The following is an 18,232-nucleotide window of genomic DNA, read 5'->3' on the forward strand; positions in this document are numbered from 1 at the left end:
TTTTGTACGAAAACATAACTAAAAACCATCACGCTGATTAAATTTTGACGAAGTGGTAATCTGTACAAAGTTTGAAAATAATGATGATCCATGTAATTTAATTATATAATTGAATATTTCATAATAATTACGGTGGTATTGTAATATGATATTCGTCGTAACTAAAATTAATTCTAAAAGACTATAATGGGATTCAGTACCCACCGAAATTATCAAATACATGTGTCAAACTAACCTCCAATTAATAAGTAAGATTTAAATGTCGAGCTGAGATAATGGCACTTTAACAACAACATGATATTAAAAATGTATGTAAAATGGAAAATGTATAATTTTAAATTGTATTTTATTTCAAGAATAATTTGTTTGCAGCTTGGCTATTGTCAGCAGAACGTAGAGAAAACCTCGCATCTGATCTATATCATATCTCATTTTTTTATTTTTTGTGGACTGGCTACTTTCTGAATAACTATGTCTTTTTCTGTTCTGTTGATTATACCGAACAGTTGCTGTCGGTGGCGAAGGGTGGAGGTAGGCGCTGTTAATATCCGCCATAAATAGTGGACACTAAACTTTGTCAGTCATTCGTATTTGTTTTCATTGAAATGAGACTACATGTTACAGCTGGTGTCGGTTAGTTTTTCAAATTCAATTAAACCCTGCGAAACCAAGCGATAATAGATAATAGTCAAAAAATACTCGTCGATCTATAAAATATCTAAAATTAGGAAATTAAATCATACATAATTTTGGATATTTTATAGACAGAATAATATTTTTTATCTATTATAGTTTGGTTTAGGCAGGGCTTAATGAATTAAAAAAATAACCAACAATATGACGTGTAATATGTATCCTTAATCCAACGAAAACAAATAAGTATGAATGAAAAATTGTCCACAATTTTGTCATATTGCCCAAAATATACCAAAATAATTATGGTTTGGTTTGGGCAGGGTTTGATTGATTTTTAAAAATTAGCCAACACCTCCTCATTATTTTCAACTATGCGGACAAACGGAACGAAATGCAGGGATCGACGAAGATACATAAGGCCATTCAAGACGAGGTAAAAACCTCAGCAGTAAATTACACGAAACGAATAATGGTTAATGGTTCTACTCGCAGTTGTCATTCGTATGTTTTATTTATATTTTGTTCTACATGAACATAACGAGGTCCAAAAAATACAAAAGTAAAATGAAGGCCACACGGCATTGTCATAGATATCTTTAATGCAACCCATTCAATCTCCTAAAAGGGTAGTGGAGGCGAGGGTAAACATTATTATAACACAAAGAATAAACAAGATTATCAAACACACTTTGCTGTTTTCGACAGCCATAACAACAAGTTATTTTTACAAAGGTTAATAAGAACACTAAGTACTAGTATATTATACAGAAGGGTTAGTTTGATAACAATTTAATGGGAAATAACTTAAAATGAGTATTTTTGGAACAGTAAATTTTAAATGTTGTAATAGTCTATAGCTCTCCCTACACTATATTAATAACTAACATAATTTAATTCTTCCACTTTTTTGCGGCTACTGATTTTTTCCAAACATAATTAGTTCGTAAATAGAACATATTTTGCGGCAAGATTGGAACAATATGGTATGAAATTTTAACAAACACAAACACCCTCTCCAAACGAAACCCGCCCCGCACTACGTTTGATTTGAAGCATCCGTACAGTTGTTTACGCCTGGTAATTTCCCAGGAGCAGTTACTCAAGACTGAGGTCGCCACGCTCTCAAGTGAGCTTTGAATGATTTTACTCTAATGCAAAGTGCCGGGGAGAGAAAAGGCACAAGGTAATTAACAAAAAAGAAAGGAATTTAATAATTATAACAAAAAAACGAAAGCTAATCATACGGACGGCAAAAATTATGTGAAGAGATCTTCACGCCCGTAGTAAGACGCCGCATTTTTTTTTAAATGCAAGATAAATTGGCTTTTGTGGCGAAAATGTCACTCGAAAGTCAGATTCTGTCCAGTTGCGAGTCCTTGATTGGGTCGTTTTCGACTGTGGCTCCCCCATTAATTTTTGTAGGTCTGTACTTAGAATTATTATTTTTAATGACATTGTGCATTACAGGGATACCCCAGTACTAAAAATACTACCCAGTGACGTCCGTAAAAGAGTGCCAGTCGTAAACAAAGTCAGACCCTACCACTGTGCATTGTACAAGTCATTGGATAAATACAAATCCTACGATGTGTTCTTCTCACCAGCGCAATTGGATTGCATCGCAGGCGAATATTTCATCTCTACGAAGTTAGTTTCAAATGTAGTAATAGTCGTACTTATTAGTTAAAGATTATGATACCTGCCGATACCGTTAGCATTCAACCATGCCAAAATTGTATGCATATGCAAATGTAAAAACCAATACGTATTTGGATATTTCCGCGCGTGTAAAAGCGAAGCATTCATCAGTGGCAGAAATACCTGATCCAACAAATGGCCGCAGATCTATCTTGGGGGAGCTCTCTCTCCAAGTAAGTGGTGCTCTGTATGCGGAGGCATCGACAGGGCCGAAATAGGTCGCCGCCGCCGCTATGCGTTCGGCGTTGTTTATAGCGAATTTGCATGCAGGGTGGGACTAAATTATTTACGCAAAAATGCCGACCCCGGGGGACTGAAATGTGAACACAGCCGAGCCAAATATTCATTGGGTGATCTGCGTTATATTCCGCTTACGAAACACGACAGGGGAAAGAAATTTGGGATAGTTTGACGGAGGCATATTGTATTTTTTTACTAACCTTATTGTTGAAAAAAAAAATAAGTTTTCAAAAGACGTACTATAATGGGACTAAAAAATAAAAAAGTTTTTATCCCAAGTGATATTTTGTTCATTGAATCGAATCTCAGAATAAGTTAAATCAAAATTAAGTGCATAACAATGACAAACACATAATACATCAGGCATCGTTATATGTGAGGACTTCCTTTGGAGTCTTTGATCATTGCATCATTGTCGACTAAATATTAATTATTATATGAAGTTTTAGAATGTTCTTCTTATTGTGCCATCCCCTAGCAGAGGTCGGCCACCATCAAGGCGATCCTAACTTTGTCGTCTGCTACCCGGAACAGTTCAGTGGAGTTGCGGTTTTGAAATCATAATTATTTGTTATTATTATTGTTATAAAGTTATCTAGCTCAAACGGTCATATTAATTTTTCCATGAGACGGAGGTATACTTTTAGGGATTTCATGAACCGGCGATCTAGTCCATTTCGAGGCCTGAATAAAATGTTTTAATATCCGTCAAAATATTGAAAAAGAAACTCCTGCAAATGTACTATATCAATAGCTGATGCAATTTGGTTGAACGCTGTTATTGTCCTTCCAATAATAAATTAGTTGTTCGCCTTGGGAGAACAAATATCTAATGCAAAACAAAGCATTGTACATTATTAAATCCAACTAGTTGAAATAGACACTAAATAAAATAGAGTTTAATACAAATCAAAGTTGTAATGCTAAAATTAGTTGTTCAAAACAGTATTACTAAAGTAAGAATGAGTATTGATAGATTTATTTAAATTTACAATAAATCTTGATTCATCTTCCGACGAAATTCTGTATGCGATACGATGCGAGTTATTGCGCCGCCGACGGCCATACGTTAACAGAGATAAGCTGCGGTAGGTATGTGAACGGAAACGCCGGTAAGAGAGATAGCCGTGAAGTTGGCGACGAAATTTCCCACCTAACGACGCGGCAAACGTCAAAGTTTACGCTCGCGATAAGCCTCGTGTTATGCTATCGCGGCGCTTATGACAGGGGATTTGTTTAAGGCGTTATACAACACGATCGGTTGATAAAGACTGATTATATTCATTATCCAATTCAAAATAACGTATAGTATACAATACAGGTATGTACTTAACATTTATATAAAACATAAATACATATATTTTTATTTATGAATTATAGTGCGTCTCGGGTGTTACGGCGTTACAAAGTATCGGGTTTAGTAGAGTAGGTTCTTAAGTTTCACATTTCATAATAACAATTAATATATATTACGTAATGTCTCGATGACAAAAGTAATGATGAGCCGATTGCTGAATCAAAGGTGATTCTTATCAATGGCACTCATTATCGAGCAGGCCAACAACTACGTCGATTACGGACAACAAATGCCAATTGACGGGTGGTATGATTGACGAAATTGTTTTCAGAATCAAACTGGCATGGAGGGCATTTGGGCGTCTAAATACTTAAAATTATTTAAATAGTAGTTAATTAATTAAATAGTAATTAACAGGTCCGCAGTGAATGAGTTTTAAGCATAAATGTTCAACCAATGTGTGCCACCGGTGCTCACGTTTGCATGACAAATATGGACCCTTAATTAAATAGAAATTCGAAAATTACGAATAGCGCAACGCGGCATGCCATGGTGAATATAGGGTTTGATGCAATGAGTCATGTGGCAACCATAAAAGGGGTTCACGATTAGTGCTTCATAACGTGATGACGAATGCCGACAACTCAATAATTTGGATAATGGATATTGTAGATCTATTTAAAAATACGTGCAATACCTTTAATTTTACCTCTCGGAAATCTGAGGTTCCGCAGAATGCCATTTGGGAAATAATGGAGTGTAGAATATTACGCTACTCTTAACCATTGCGATGTGAAGGGAGGCCCGTCAGACATCCTGGCCAGGGGGGCCGCTTCAGGATGTGGGGGCCATGATTAGAATACAAGGCTTGAGAATAGTTAAAGCAGGTTAAAACAGAATTAAATGTAATTTAATCAGACTTCATGCTTCTATGTATGCAAAGTATAAATAAAAAGATAGATTTAACCATAGTAAGTTCTTTTATAAAGATTTATTCTGCCAAGCTTAGCGAAAGTCTGACATAAAGTATTTGGTAAGTAATTATTATTATATGCTTTAACTTGCTGTAACTCTGCTTTATAAATTTTATAAAGTAAAGTTACTTCCCTGCTTTATAAATCACCATTACTGTGGAACTGGTGGGCGGTTGGTATAGAAATGTTGACTACCCGTGATTTAAAGCAACGGAAAGAAAACACGCTTAAAACTGTGTTTAACTATCATTGGAATGGTAGAAAACTGGACAATATTGACCATACATACTCATACGCCATACACAACTCAAAAATATTCCGTTGCAACAATATCAAGACCGGATTAAAAGCATAAACGACAATAAAATACGAAATAATTCCATATAAACCAGAGCGTTGGTCTAAATTATTTTTTAATAGTCAGAGGAATGCGGCATGGCCACCTTATTTTATCCTTTTAATGCGACCCCCGTCGGCCGAGACTCGTTTTATAATTTAATTTCATAAATTCGGGGCGAATCGAAAACAAATTAGCGAGGGTAGGTGTATTCGAAACTCATTCAGTTAATATACACGACTGCAATCAAAAGACAGTAAAATACACGTTTACGTAGAGCTTACGGATGTGACAATATCGTTAATAATAATTATAATGTAACATTCCAGCATTTTCTATACTTATATTATGCACAAGTGGGTTGAGAAATTTATCATTCAAATCAAATATTGGCTATAAAAAGACCCCTGCAATTATTTTGGAATTCCGCTTGATTTAGGGATTAGATTTTATATGATTTTAAAACAACGAAACATACTTTCTATATTTATGGATTTTTTTTTTTTTTTTTGCATTAACACATATTATTAAAATGCCCACGATGGCCAAGCGGCTTAAGCGCCGACTGAAATGATCTAAAATTTAAATTTAAAAAATAATAGTCATCTAATTTGTATGTAGGTACCTACTAAATTTAAAGCTATCACAGTATTTTTATTATTTTCGTGCAGGGACAAATATTTTTTGAAATACTTATTTTAGTCTAATACGTCGGCTTAATCGTTAATAATAATAAACAAGAAATATGTCGGTTCGAATTTTGGGTCTGGAAAATACACATAATGCTTTTCAATTTGTGTTTGGAGTCAGAGTATGCACATAATAGGTTGAGCAAGTGGCTAGCATCAATAAAAAAAAATCTATATAATTTAAAATATAATTTTACATAATATTGCAATTATAATCAAGAGCGTAAAAAATGATGCTGATAAATTAACGTCTGACATCTGAGCGACGACTCTGTGAAGCTTCAATGCCGATTGCACAAAAATGGTATGACCCTCGCTATTTTATATACAGCATCAATTTTATTAATAGTCCCAGGATATTGTAATAATGTATATGTATTATCGATCTAATTTCGAAATAAACCAGCAAAACAGAATAACTATACTAATAGTTGAATATCATTACGACGATAAGGCAAGTATAAAAAACAGTCAATTCTCACTAATATTCATTCGATATTTCAATATACCTAAACTTATTTATTTAGTTAACTATTATTTTTTTTCAACGAATAATTCACAAGATTTAAGAATGTAACATTCTAATTATTGAACATACATAATTTTGAAAACACTTATATATATTATAAACCAATATAAAAAATCTTTTTGAAAAAAGTAAGACACCCCGCAGGAATCGAACCTGCATCTCTCGGGTTTCCAGCCCATGCATATATGCCACTATTCTAACTGCGTCATACTTCATTGTGACAAATTTTAACTAATGGTTATTAATACTCTCTGAATCGCTTTCCAAACTGAGTTACTATTGGCGATCGGCTTTTATATTTTAAATCAATGAAGGTATTACTTTAATTACTAACCGACGTCACGAATCATTTTTTTTGTAACTTACTTGAACTTGGTAATACTTTTAAATTAAGTAACTATTTTTTTTATTCAACGAATAATGGATTTAGGAATGTAATTTATAATAGATTTTTAAATATCCTCTGAAGATTTCATAAATACCTAAACATTTTTTTAAAAAAAAATCCAATTATGTATAGGATTATTCAAAGAATTATATATTGTTTTATTCATAACATGTTTGTTACAAATATTATTTTCTCGAAATCGTTATGTTACTCACGTCTTTAATCACTTTAAAAGAATTAATGCTTCGGTACTCCATTTACTTGGATTAATTATTAAGTGGAATTTGACGCATATGGAATGGGGACACTAGATATAATATACATACTTGGGTATGTACAAAGAGGGTGGCTTCGATGGGTAGTAAATCCCCAACATTTCAATAAAGCGCGCCAACACGGCGGCGGAAATGGAGTAATTAAGTTTGAAAATGGCGCCGTCCTGTGCTCTGCCCTTCCGAAGGTAAACGCCAGGTCAACAGGAAACGGGCAGAATTTCCCGCCTTCCGAAACTTGCCAATCAGATGCAAGGACAACACCGTGTGACGCACCGACACTACATAAATGTACACATGCATCGTGGAAATTAAAATAATTGCTGAATTTATTTTATATTTATGACTTAACTTTATGTCAGACTTTGGCAGAATAAATCTTTATAAAACAATTTACTGGGGTTAAATCCATCTTTTTATTTATATTTTGTATACATCGAAAAATGAAGTCTGATAAAATTACATTTAATTAACACAATGAAAATGTTTTTAAAACCCCTACCGCCCATAAGGTTTTGAACAATCAAAATCTTTTCTAGTCTACATTATTATCTCAAAATCAATTGAATCAACATAACGAAACATTATTGTTTGACAATAACGACTTGTACCACGTCGACGGGGTCGTTTATGCCTTCCGTGACTCATCCATCCTGTGTACATGAGCCAGTATCGCCGATCAAAATGCTGACACGTATTGAGTTGTTTATCCCCATATACTGCTAATAGAGATCCCCAAGTGCACGAAATTCTTGACCCTCTCAAAAGTGCTGTTGTGTATATTGAAAGTATCACAAGGTCTATCCGGCCCTCTTGATACAGCCTTATATTTTATTTTATCCACATTAACAGAGTCCTAGAGTGCTGGCGTTTTACTCAAGGTTCACAAATTCTTCTCTGACAACAGTAGAGAAGAGTGGAGGTAGGCTGTCCGCCATAAATATTGCACATTAAACTTTGTCAGTCATACGTATTTGTTTTTCTTGAACTAAGACTACATTTTACAGATGGTGTTGCTTTGTTTTTAAAAATCAATTAAGCCCTGTCTAAAATAAAACCATAATAGTGTTCGTATATTTTTTGGGCGATACGACAAAATTGTGCACAGTTTTTCATTCGCACTACGTCTTATTAGTTTTCGTTTAATTAAGAATACATATTACACACATTATTGGTTCATTTCTTTAAATTCATTAAGCCTTGTCTAAACCAAACTATAATAGATAAAAAATAGTCTATAATATATAAAATATCCAAAGTTATGTATAATTTAATTGCATAATTATTTCAGATATTGTATAGATATGAGTATTTTTTGATTATTATCTATCATGGCTTGGTTTTTGAAGGGGTTAATTGAATTTTAAAAACTAATGAACACCATCTGTAAATTGTAGTCTTACTTCAATGAAAATAAATACGCATGACTGAAAAAGTTTAGTGTGTACTATTTGTGGCGGATCTTAGAAGCCTACCTCCACTATTCGCCACTGTCTGACAGTATTTTCGTTTCGGCCTACGATGTAAATGTCAGGTACCTATTTACAGAAGAGAAAATACACAGATCATATTATTCAGATCAGGTATCTTATCGTAATATCAAGGTGTATATTATAATGAGAAATTCAAATGAACCGAGGTAATATTTAGCTTATCGTGGAATACCAACATAAAAAATGAAGTCGTTAATTTTTTATAACTCCTTAAAAAGAGAATCTTAAACACGCATCATAATAAACGTAAAAACCGAAACATGTACTACACAGAATTTCTCTACACAGTGCTAAGACCGTAAGATTAACTAAAATTTAAAATGTCGTCTCGGTATCATCACAATAAATTAAATATACCTACTACACACAGCTTGAAATTATACGGAAGTTTAAAAATGTGAGTGGGAAAATATTTGATTTAATATTGTTTACGGAAATCCTTAGTGAAAATAACAATTTAAAATGTCTTGATAAAACAGTTAAATATTTGTCAAATAAAAAACACATGTTTAGATAAAGCTAATTTTATATGGGGATTAAGTTTACGTTAAATCAATCTGTAGTTGTACCGTTAATTATGTTTTAATTTGGTATTACCTTCAACTAGTAAGTTTAGTTTTTTTTTTTATATGGATACATATTCGATTAATAAATACAAAACTGTTTTTATGGTTGTTTATTATTACATGTCTATTTTATATTTATATATTACATGCCAATATGGCTTTATAATCTTTGGTAGTTTTATGTTTATTGCGGACAAACAAAGAATGTGAGGAACGATTATTCGGTTATTTGTGAACTTCTTTATTGAAAGGTTTGACATCGACTACTCCTTATAATCTATATATAAATATTTTCGGTTAACGTTAGTTTATGTTAACTGTTTTTGTGGCGACTACTTCATTATCGACTGAGATAGTTCAATTTTATGTCGATAGATGTAACCATAAATCAACCTATTTAATTCCTTGCATTTTCGTCGATGCACTCAATAATACTATTTTTATATCGTTACCAAATCAATATGTAGGGTAGCAATATTCATAGAAATTAGTATATTATATCTATTTCGATAAGGCCGGTGTATTTTACGTGAGTTTCATTGGTATTGTCTAAACACGGTTATTTTATTTATAAAAACAAACGAAACTTTAATACAATACAGTGAATGTGTTAAAAAAGTATGTGAGCCATATGCATAAACGTGACTATGCGATTATCCGCAGTATACATGATGGTGTTGAATGTACGCGATCGCGCTACAAAGACGCAAAGTTTTTTACATGAAAATGTACATGCGTCAGAAAGAAACAACGTATGTATTTCAGACAGACATCAACACAAATATAGATATAATGTAATAAATAAAGACATTCCAAAATAATAACCAAGAATTTAACATACATAATTTTGAAAACACTTCTGAGAAAAAGTATTATAACCAAGACACCCCGCAGGAATCGAACATACATTTCTTGGGGTTCGCGCCCGTGCAATTTTAACTAATGGCTCTTATAATACTCTCTGAAGGTTAAATTATCGTCTAAAAAAACTCGACTGAGGTTAAAATTGAGGTGGATAAAAATAACTGTACCAAATAATGAATATAGTGTTAACTCAAGTATGGATGTATATTATTACACCCACTACATTAAAGATGGCGCAGATCTCATTCCTCTATGAGTCTATGGGAGGTTATACACCGTGAAATCAATTTCACGTGCAGCCGACTCACTTCGCATAAAATATGACAAGAGGGAGCAAAGAAATAGGCGCGGGAGGGATAAATAAATATAGAGCCACCCCCTGGGGTAGAGGAGTAAAGTCTTTGGCGAATTTCATTATTTTAGTGAAATGGTTTAGACATCTATAATATTGTTCAAAAATGCAGTGGTAGTTAACTTAGTCACTGGATATCATAAAAGAATTACCAGACGGATTGCACATAGTCTATTTCAGTGATGGCGAACCTATGGCACGCGTTTGAGGTGAAAAAAATACCTATAATAATAATAAATGACAGATCGCATTGTATAAAAAAATAACAGACAAATAATCTTCAAGAATAAGCATTACGTTTAATATAAATGATTTATTATAATAATTGCATAGGTCGGTCCTTAGGTTTTATACGTCACATATAATATTATGGAACTAACCTCATCAGGTGGCGGGGGATGCCGGGCCGAGAACCTCTAATTGTGATCGATTTACAATGCTCGAGACCACTGTAGTAAGAGAATACCTCATCTGATCGGAGCAATTCTGGTGTCAATTTGTGCGTGTTTCCCCGTGAAATGCTCCCCATGTTCGGCACGTTAGACAGTTGAAAAATAATATTTGGGAAATTTTGGCATGCGTATGTAAAAAGATACGCCAACCCTGGTCTATCCTATTGCAACCTGACTTTAACAAGATTAATAATTATACTACTATTATAAAATATATATTGAGAGAATGTCTCTTCTCGTTAGTTACTCGTTACTTATATATAATTTCAAACCAGGAATACTTACATACTGAATGAGCGCTATGCATACCCATGGTTTTGGGAGTTCTTCCTAAAACACTCTCGGCAAAACATTTCTCCCTCCAAGCACATTTTGGCCAAATAGAATCTCCAACTTGTTTATGCAGCGAATTGCAGGATGCCGATCACATCCTCTGGGAGTGTCCCCATATGTCGGTTGTAAGGGAAGAGCATCTCGAGTCGGTCAGACCCTCAGTTGGACCGGTCGGCCACTGCGAATTCGTATATACGAGGGAAAATGTCTCAGCTTTCAAAAAGTTTGTGGCAGAGGGCCTTTTTTCATCGAGAATTGACCGTAATGAATTATATAAAAAAAGCAATCACGCACACTCAACGTCACTCAAACTCACTACATGTCAACGATCTTGGGATGATTCTCCTGGGACACTCTGAGCACGGTCACCGAAAATTCGTTACGCCACAGTGTACACCTGCATAACGGATTAATAACAAGCGCAATCACGATAAAACTAAAAGTTTGAAAGATCTTGATGTCGGTTTAGCAAAGGTAAGTTAAGTAGGTACTTATTATTGGCACCTTGATTCAAAAGCCGATTGCAAAAATTATAGCAATTTGTTAAGCCCTTCAAGATGTATGTGTAAATCATCTAAGCTGCTGTCATACAAAAATCTCATATAAATGCGTTTTAAAGATTTTGCAAATCGCAGAATATGACATTTTCGATCTGCATAAAGCAACCAAGCTGCTGTCATACAAAAATGTCATATAAATGCATTATAAAAATATGACATATTCGATTTGCAAAAAGCAGCCACATGATAATATTATGTACTTACCTAATATTGAAATCCTGACTGTAAGGTTTGTTTTTCTACATTCAATAAAATTAATAAATATTATTTTCAATATTAGATTATATGTTTTTCATTTTATTATATATTATATAATATATAGATTTTTCATGTAAAAATTAGTGCCAGGCAGCTAAATATTATTGTATAATTTACAAGTTTTTTGAATAATTTTCAGAACTTTGAAATTCCCATAATACTTGAACAACTTAGAAGGTTTTTTAAGAAAATAGATGCAAAAATAACGATTTTTATTACAAAAATAAGAGTTAGCTGCATTCAAGAATGAACATTCTAAAAAACCCGTTTTGCACAAAACAGCCTGGACTGCTAAAACATCAAAATTTCATAGATTTTATGCTTTTATCTCTTTATAAGTTACACAAAATCTTATATATATATATAATATCTATCATTCAAAAGGTATAAACAGTATACAGAGGCTTTGTGGATTTAAAGAAACACACTTTACATAAAAGTGTTTGTGTGGACTGGCTGCTTTGCTCGCTCAATTGATAAACCGCATTGGCGCGAATCCAAATGCATGCGGTTTCAAGTCCCATCGGGCGTCATATTTTTGTTGAGTGGGTATATTATATCTGAGGTGTTGTCAAAGTATGTGTGTTATATTATAAGGACGTGTTTAACTTTCTCTGACTGTGACTGATAATACACGTCATTCCGCAATGCAAACTGATAAGAAAAAACAATGTAAATACTATCAACAATAATGGCACAAACTTTTCGCGCATACATCTTGCTGACGGAAAGAAATGTGCATTATTCTAGATATATTTACACAATTTTACTACGATATCTCAAAGTTACTGTACGCATTTGGCCTTCGAGTGACTTTCACTTTAATTTCGTAACGGTTCTAATAATAGAGTACATATTCAACAATTCGATCACATTACTTCACTAGGCTTAACTAATCTCGCTAAAAATATATAATATATTGAACATACATAATTCTGAAAACACTCATGAGACAATATATCGAATAGAAAAAAACCTTTTTTAAGAAAAAGTAAGACATCCGGCAGGAATCGAACCTGCGTCTCTTGGGTATCGCGCCCTGTGCATTACCACAATGTTATGACTGCCATGCTTAATTGCGACAAATGTTAACTATTAGTTTTATTAATACCTGCTCATATGAGCTCTCCAAATTGAGTAACAGTAGGCGATCGGTTTTTGTATTCTAAATTAAAGTATTTTTATTACTTTTATTACTAACTGACGTCACGGATCACTCCAATATTTTCTGTTGTAACTTACTTGAACTTGCTAATAATTTTAATTAACTATTTCTATTATTCAATGAATAATTTAAAAGATTTGTGAATGTACCATTCTAATTATTGAACATACATAATTCTGAAAACACTCACGAGACATTACAATACTACGACTGCCTCTTCTATTGGCTATATTGTCTCATGAGTGTTTTCAGAATTATGTATTTGCAATTAAAATAATGTTACATTCTTAAATCTTGTGAATTATTCGTTGAATAAAAGAAATAGTTATAATATTATATTATATTTTACAATATTTTTTTTTGGATACGATAACACCAAATAGTTTTTTTTAAATATTTGTACAATTTATACATTGTACATTCAGATTCAGAGAGAGGGAGCGTAGTAGTATTATAAAAAAAATGTTAATTATATATTACGTCTAATAAAAAAAAAATAAAAAAATCTCGCTGAGGACAGGATTCGAACCTGCGCGGGCAGAACCCATTGGATTTCAAGTCCAACTCCTTAACCACTCGGACACCTCAGCTGTTGATAGCTTCGCGAATAAGAACTATCCGTTCACTTTGTATCGCATGAATTATTTATGCCGACTCATCATTCAAGTTATTTGATTGCAGAAAACGGCTGAGCAAATATGATGCAACAGTGCAACTCAGATTAAATGTATTATTATAATATAATGATTAATGAACATAATATTTACAGTCAATTATTTATTGTAAAACAATTAATAATAATAAATTGCCAACCATACTATAAGTATAGTATTTTGTACTATAATTTTGTTTTTTTATTTTTATTTAACATAAGTACTTACATAAGTACATAATTTTGAAAACACTTCTGAGAAAATACATTATAGCCAATAGAAAAAATCTTAAAAGTAAGACACTCCACAGGATTGAACCTGCATCTCTCGGGTATAGCGCCAACGCACATAGAACAATATGCTAAAGGAGCCATACATAATTGCGACTAATTTTAACTAATGGCTTATAATATTTACTGAAGCGTTTTACAAATTTAGCTAGTATTGGCGATCGGCTTTTGTATTTTCGTTTTATTCGTTGAATAAAAAAAATAGTTGATTATTACCAAATTAAAGTAAGTTACAACAAAATTCATCTTGATGGAAAATGGAAAAATCTTGGAGTGATCCGTGACGTCGGTTAGTAATTGAAGTAATACCTACTTTGATTTAAAAAACAAAAGCCGTTCGCCAATAGTAACTTAATTTGGAAAACGCTTCAGTGAATATTAAAAACCATTAGTTAAAATTTGTCGCAATTATGTATGACTTCTTTAGCATTGTGGTCTTTAGCAGCGGGGGCGCGATACCCGAGAGATGCAGGTTCGATTCCTGCAGGGTGTCTTACTTTTTTCAAAAAGATTTTTATTTATTTAGGACAACCAACAGGATCAATCACAGAGGATAATTATAATATAGAAACTATATGATGGTCCCAATAACAGGCGGACACAAAAAGCATAATAAATCAAATTAAATTAAATCAAATAATGTTAGCTACAGCTGTAATGAATATAATTGTAGAGTTATTAAAAATCGTTAAGAAAGAAAACACCGTAGTAATCGTAAGAAAAATACAGAAAAAAACGAAAAAACATAAAAAAGTAGAAAGTACATAGTAATAGAATAAGATAGGCAATATAAGAAAAGAAAAATACAATTAAAACAGTCGTCCAGACACAATAATTATGAAGTCGTAGATTTTGGAGCAACTTAATTTGAAAGAGGTAAGAGAACAAAACAGATCCACTCGATCACTATGAAGATTTAATGTTCTGCAGAGTAGAGCCACTGGACAATTGAAACCGAGATTGGTTTTATATGTATGGATGTATGAAAGTGAGAAAATGTGTGGACGAATATTGACTCTTGGTACATTAAATTTAATGTAAGACAGTAGTTATGGGGTACCTTAATGGTTATTAATTAATTTGAAGATAAATAATTACAAGATAAAAAGAACTTTTAATATACAACGTTTTTAAATTTTCTGTTGAATCATATAAACTTGACTTGACTAGCTTAAACGATCAAAAAAATTTGTACTTGATAGAAATAATACTGAAATGTCATATTGATTTCCATATGATAACGCACGTACAAATTAATATTTTAGTTGCTAGGACCCAATCAAGCAACAAATAATAGTTTTACTTTTTACGGATTTCTTCCGAAATAACTTTTCATACAAAACAGAATTAACTGAAAATGAAATCAATTATACTTAAAGATAGCTAAAAGTATTAAAAAATGTATTGGCATCGTGTTCTGATATATTCTAAAAGTTTCAAATGTCTAGCTAGTCGGGAAGTTAGTTAAAAATCGATTGCAAGATTTGTACAGGACAAACAACCACCGGACAAATAAGAATACGCGCTAAGAAAAACGTTGTAAAATGAGGTCAGAAATAGTACGCCGTGTTTCTAAAGATTTGATTTTGAAATGTTCCATTTGGGAAGAATAATTGGGTAAGTTAATATTAAGGTGATTGCTAAAAGATAAATGATTTAAAAAACGTTTTTGCACTAGTTCCAATCTGTTGACATGAATAGTGTAGTGTGGGTTATATTCTGAACTGCAGCAGTATTCGAGTTACGATTTCTACCAGAGTGTTATAAAGAAGAATGTTGGTAGGTTTTTTAATGTTGGTAAATTCCTTCGATAGCCTCAAAAGAAAACCGAGCATTGAATTGGCTTTGGAAATAATCGAATCAAAGTGGTAGTGGAACGTCAACGTGGAATCAATAATCACCCCGAGATAGCGGATTTGCGACACTTCGGTGAGTACCATGCCATCTATATGGTATTTTGCCTGGTATAGTCTAGTTGTCTAGTACTCCGAAAATACTATATCGGAAAAAATGTTTTTTTTTATTTTTGAGATCTAAATTAAAAAAATACGTCAAAAGTATCAAAATTTCGATATTTCCGCAATACAAATTGCTGCGAAGTATGGGTACTATAATTACGTATCTACCTAATATAAAAACAAGTTACTCGAAAGACGTAAGTAAACAAAGCCGTTCACTATGATTTTAAATGGAATTTCTTGAATTCGCCGGTAAGCATTTTTGGTCGAAAGAGGTACTTAAATAAAAAGGGGCTTCGGAATATCTCAAATTCTCCATTATTTTTTTTGTGGGAAGCAAAAAACTTATACATTTTCAACAGATGCCAACTCGTACTATATTTTGTGACGAAATACTGTAGTTTATTGGACCGCGTACTTATAATTCGGTGACAAACATTCATATTACTTATACCTAATTAGAAGTGCAGATGAACACAACTTTTAATTCTACTGGGTACATACGTATTATTTATCACTAGCGATGGTCCACGACTTCTTCAGCGTGACATACAGAAAGAGAAACAACACAGATATACAAAATGAACAAATGTTTTGAAATCAACGACAGAATTTTAGTGGGTCCAAATATTTTGTATAGCATTCCATGGTTCTTTAGTTAAAATTAAAGTAGATTGTTCAACTTCTTGTAAAAGAGGATTTTTTTTTATGAATGACATTGGTGCTGCTGATGTTATTCTGGACCTAATACGTAAGCAAACACTTCGATATAGCAGTAGCAGAGCATCAGCGAGCGCCTGCATCGTCAGATGTCATTCTTCCGATTTACTGGTCGCAGAGGCACTGAAAGTCTTGGAAGGATAAAATGTGTTGCTGAGTTTCAAAACCCGCTATAACACTTTTTCATTATGTTGAGAAAATCAATAAAAACTTTTTGAACTAAAAAGGTTTTTGAATGTTTCAGTAGTGTTATAGCGGAATTTGATAGACACATTGATTTTGTTTCATAAATGACAGTTAATCGTAGCGGCTTTTGAAAGAGGCGATAAAATTTTCATGTAGAGATTTTAATAACGAATCCAACGATATTATATATATATCTTAATTATTTCAAAAATGGGTTATAGCGGGTTTTGAAATTTAGCGACACAAATATGTTATGCACGAAGAATATTTAAGAGTTACCAGATGAAAGAATTCACAGGAAAACATCATCCGTCACAAGGCTTGTAGAATATAGAGAAGAATGACTAATCTAATTCACAATTCGGCAGTCTGTCGGGATGATCAAAACAGTCACCAGGATTCCGTCGAGGGTGAAAAAGAAAACATAGCTCCGGTTTAATGATGTTATATTATACTGATGTTGAAAATATAATCCAATGAGATAGGTATGCAAATAAAGCCGTAGCTACAAAATGAATAAATAACACTATGAAACTCGCGCACATAGTTCACCAAATATCCTGGTACCGAAGATATCCTCAATATCCCGTGTAGCGTGAACTGGAAACGTATTACACGTCCGTATAGTCATGTAGTGTGTAGTGAATACATACTACGTGTATGTGTGTTGAATCTGTTTCAATACATGCGCGAACTCGATTAGGTACTTTATCGGAAAATACGGCGGCACACGGTAGACTTGGCTGACAGGGTGATCGTGAAGTAGTGTGAATTTTATATTTTAAGTTGACCGCATCTCCACCTGTCGTATTTGCAAACGTGTCGTAATGAAAAGATTTTAGTGCCTCACATCCGCGTCCTTAGACCAAGACGCAAATAAGGGATAAATTATTAACACCACTGTATTTAAAAAAAGAATTTATATCATAAGAAAAACATGTTGAATATAATAGGTAACATATTATATTCATTATAAACTGGTTTCGTATTTTTTTAATATAAAATAAAACACAAACAAATTATCGCGTTAATTAATTGTATGGTTTTTATGTTACGTTTGAGAACGCTTCAATGGGTCTACACAGAAATCTTGGTTATTTGGATCTGATCCCGTAAATCCTATGAGCAGAGACGCACACAACATCTAAATTGTTGACAGTTTTAGATATTTTGCAAAAAGATCATGTAAATGGAAAATCATCAAAAGAGTTTTGGAAGGTTCCAAAATACCATCCATCGATGTAGGTAATCCGACGGAGTTTCAGGATACGAATATGATCTTGGTCCTAGCTGGGAGGACTAATAAAGGACTGGTGAGCGAC

At 33.0% G+C, this 18,232-nt stretch overlaps 1 protein-coding gene and 1 non-coding gene across 2 annotated transcripts in view; both read right to left on the bottom strand.

Moving 5' to 3' along the window:
* The window catches only part of Appl (amyloid-beta-like protein), a 680,402-nt gene that overhangs the window by 223,961 nt on the left and 438,209 nt on the right, over nucleotides 1-18,232 (bottom strand). The gene's annotated exons all lie outside the window — the stretch shown is intronic.
* On the bottom strand, nucleotides 13,612-13,693 carry TRNAS-UGA (transfer RNA serine (anticodon UGA)). The gene has a single exon. It is a non-coding gene; the product is annotated as a tRNA-Ser (tRNA).

Source organism: Rhyacophila brunnea, unplaced genomic scaffold, assembly GCF_057557595.1.
Source record: "Rhyacophila brunnea isolate RB1 unplaced genomic scaffold, BYU_Rbru_1.0 scaffold_21, whole genome shotgun sequence".
NCBI classification, from domain to species: Eukaryota; Metazoa; Arthropoda; class Insecta; order Trichoptera; family Rhyacophilidae; genus Rhyacophila; species Rhyacophila brunnea.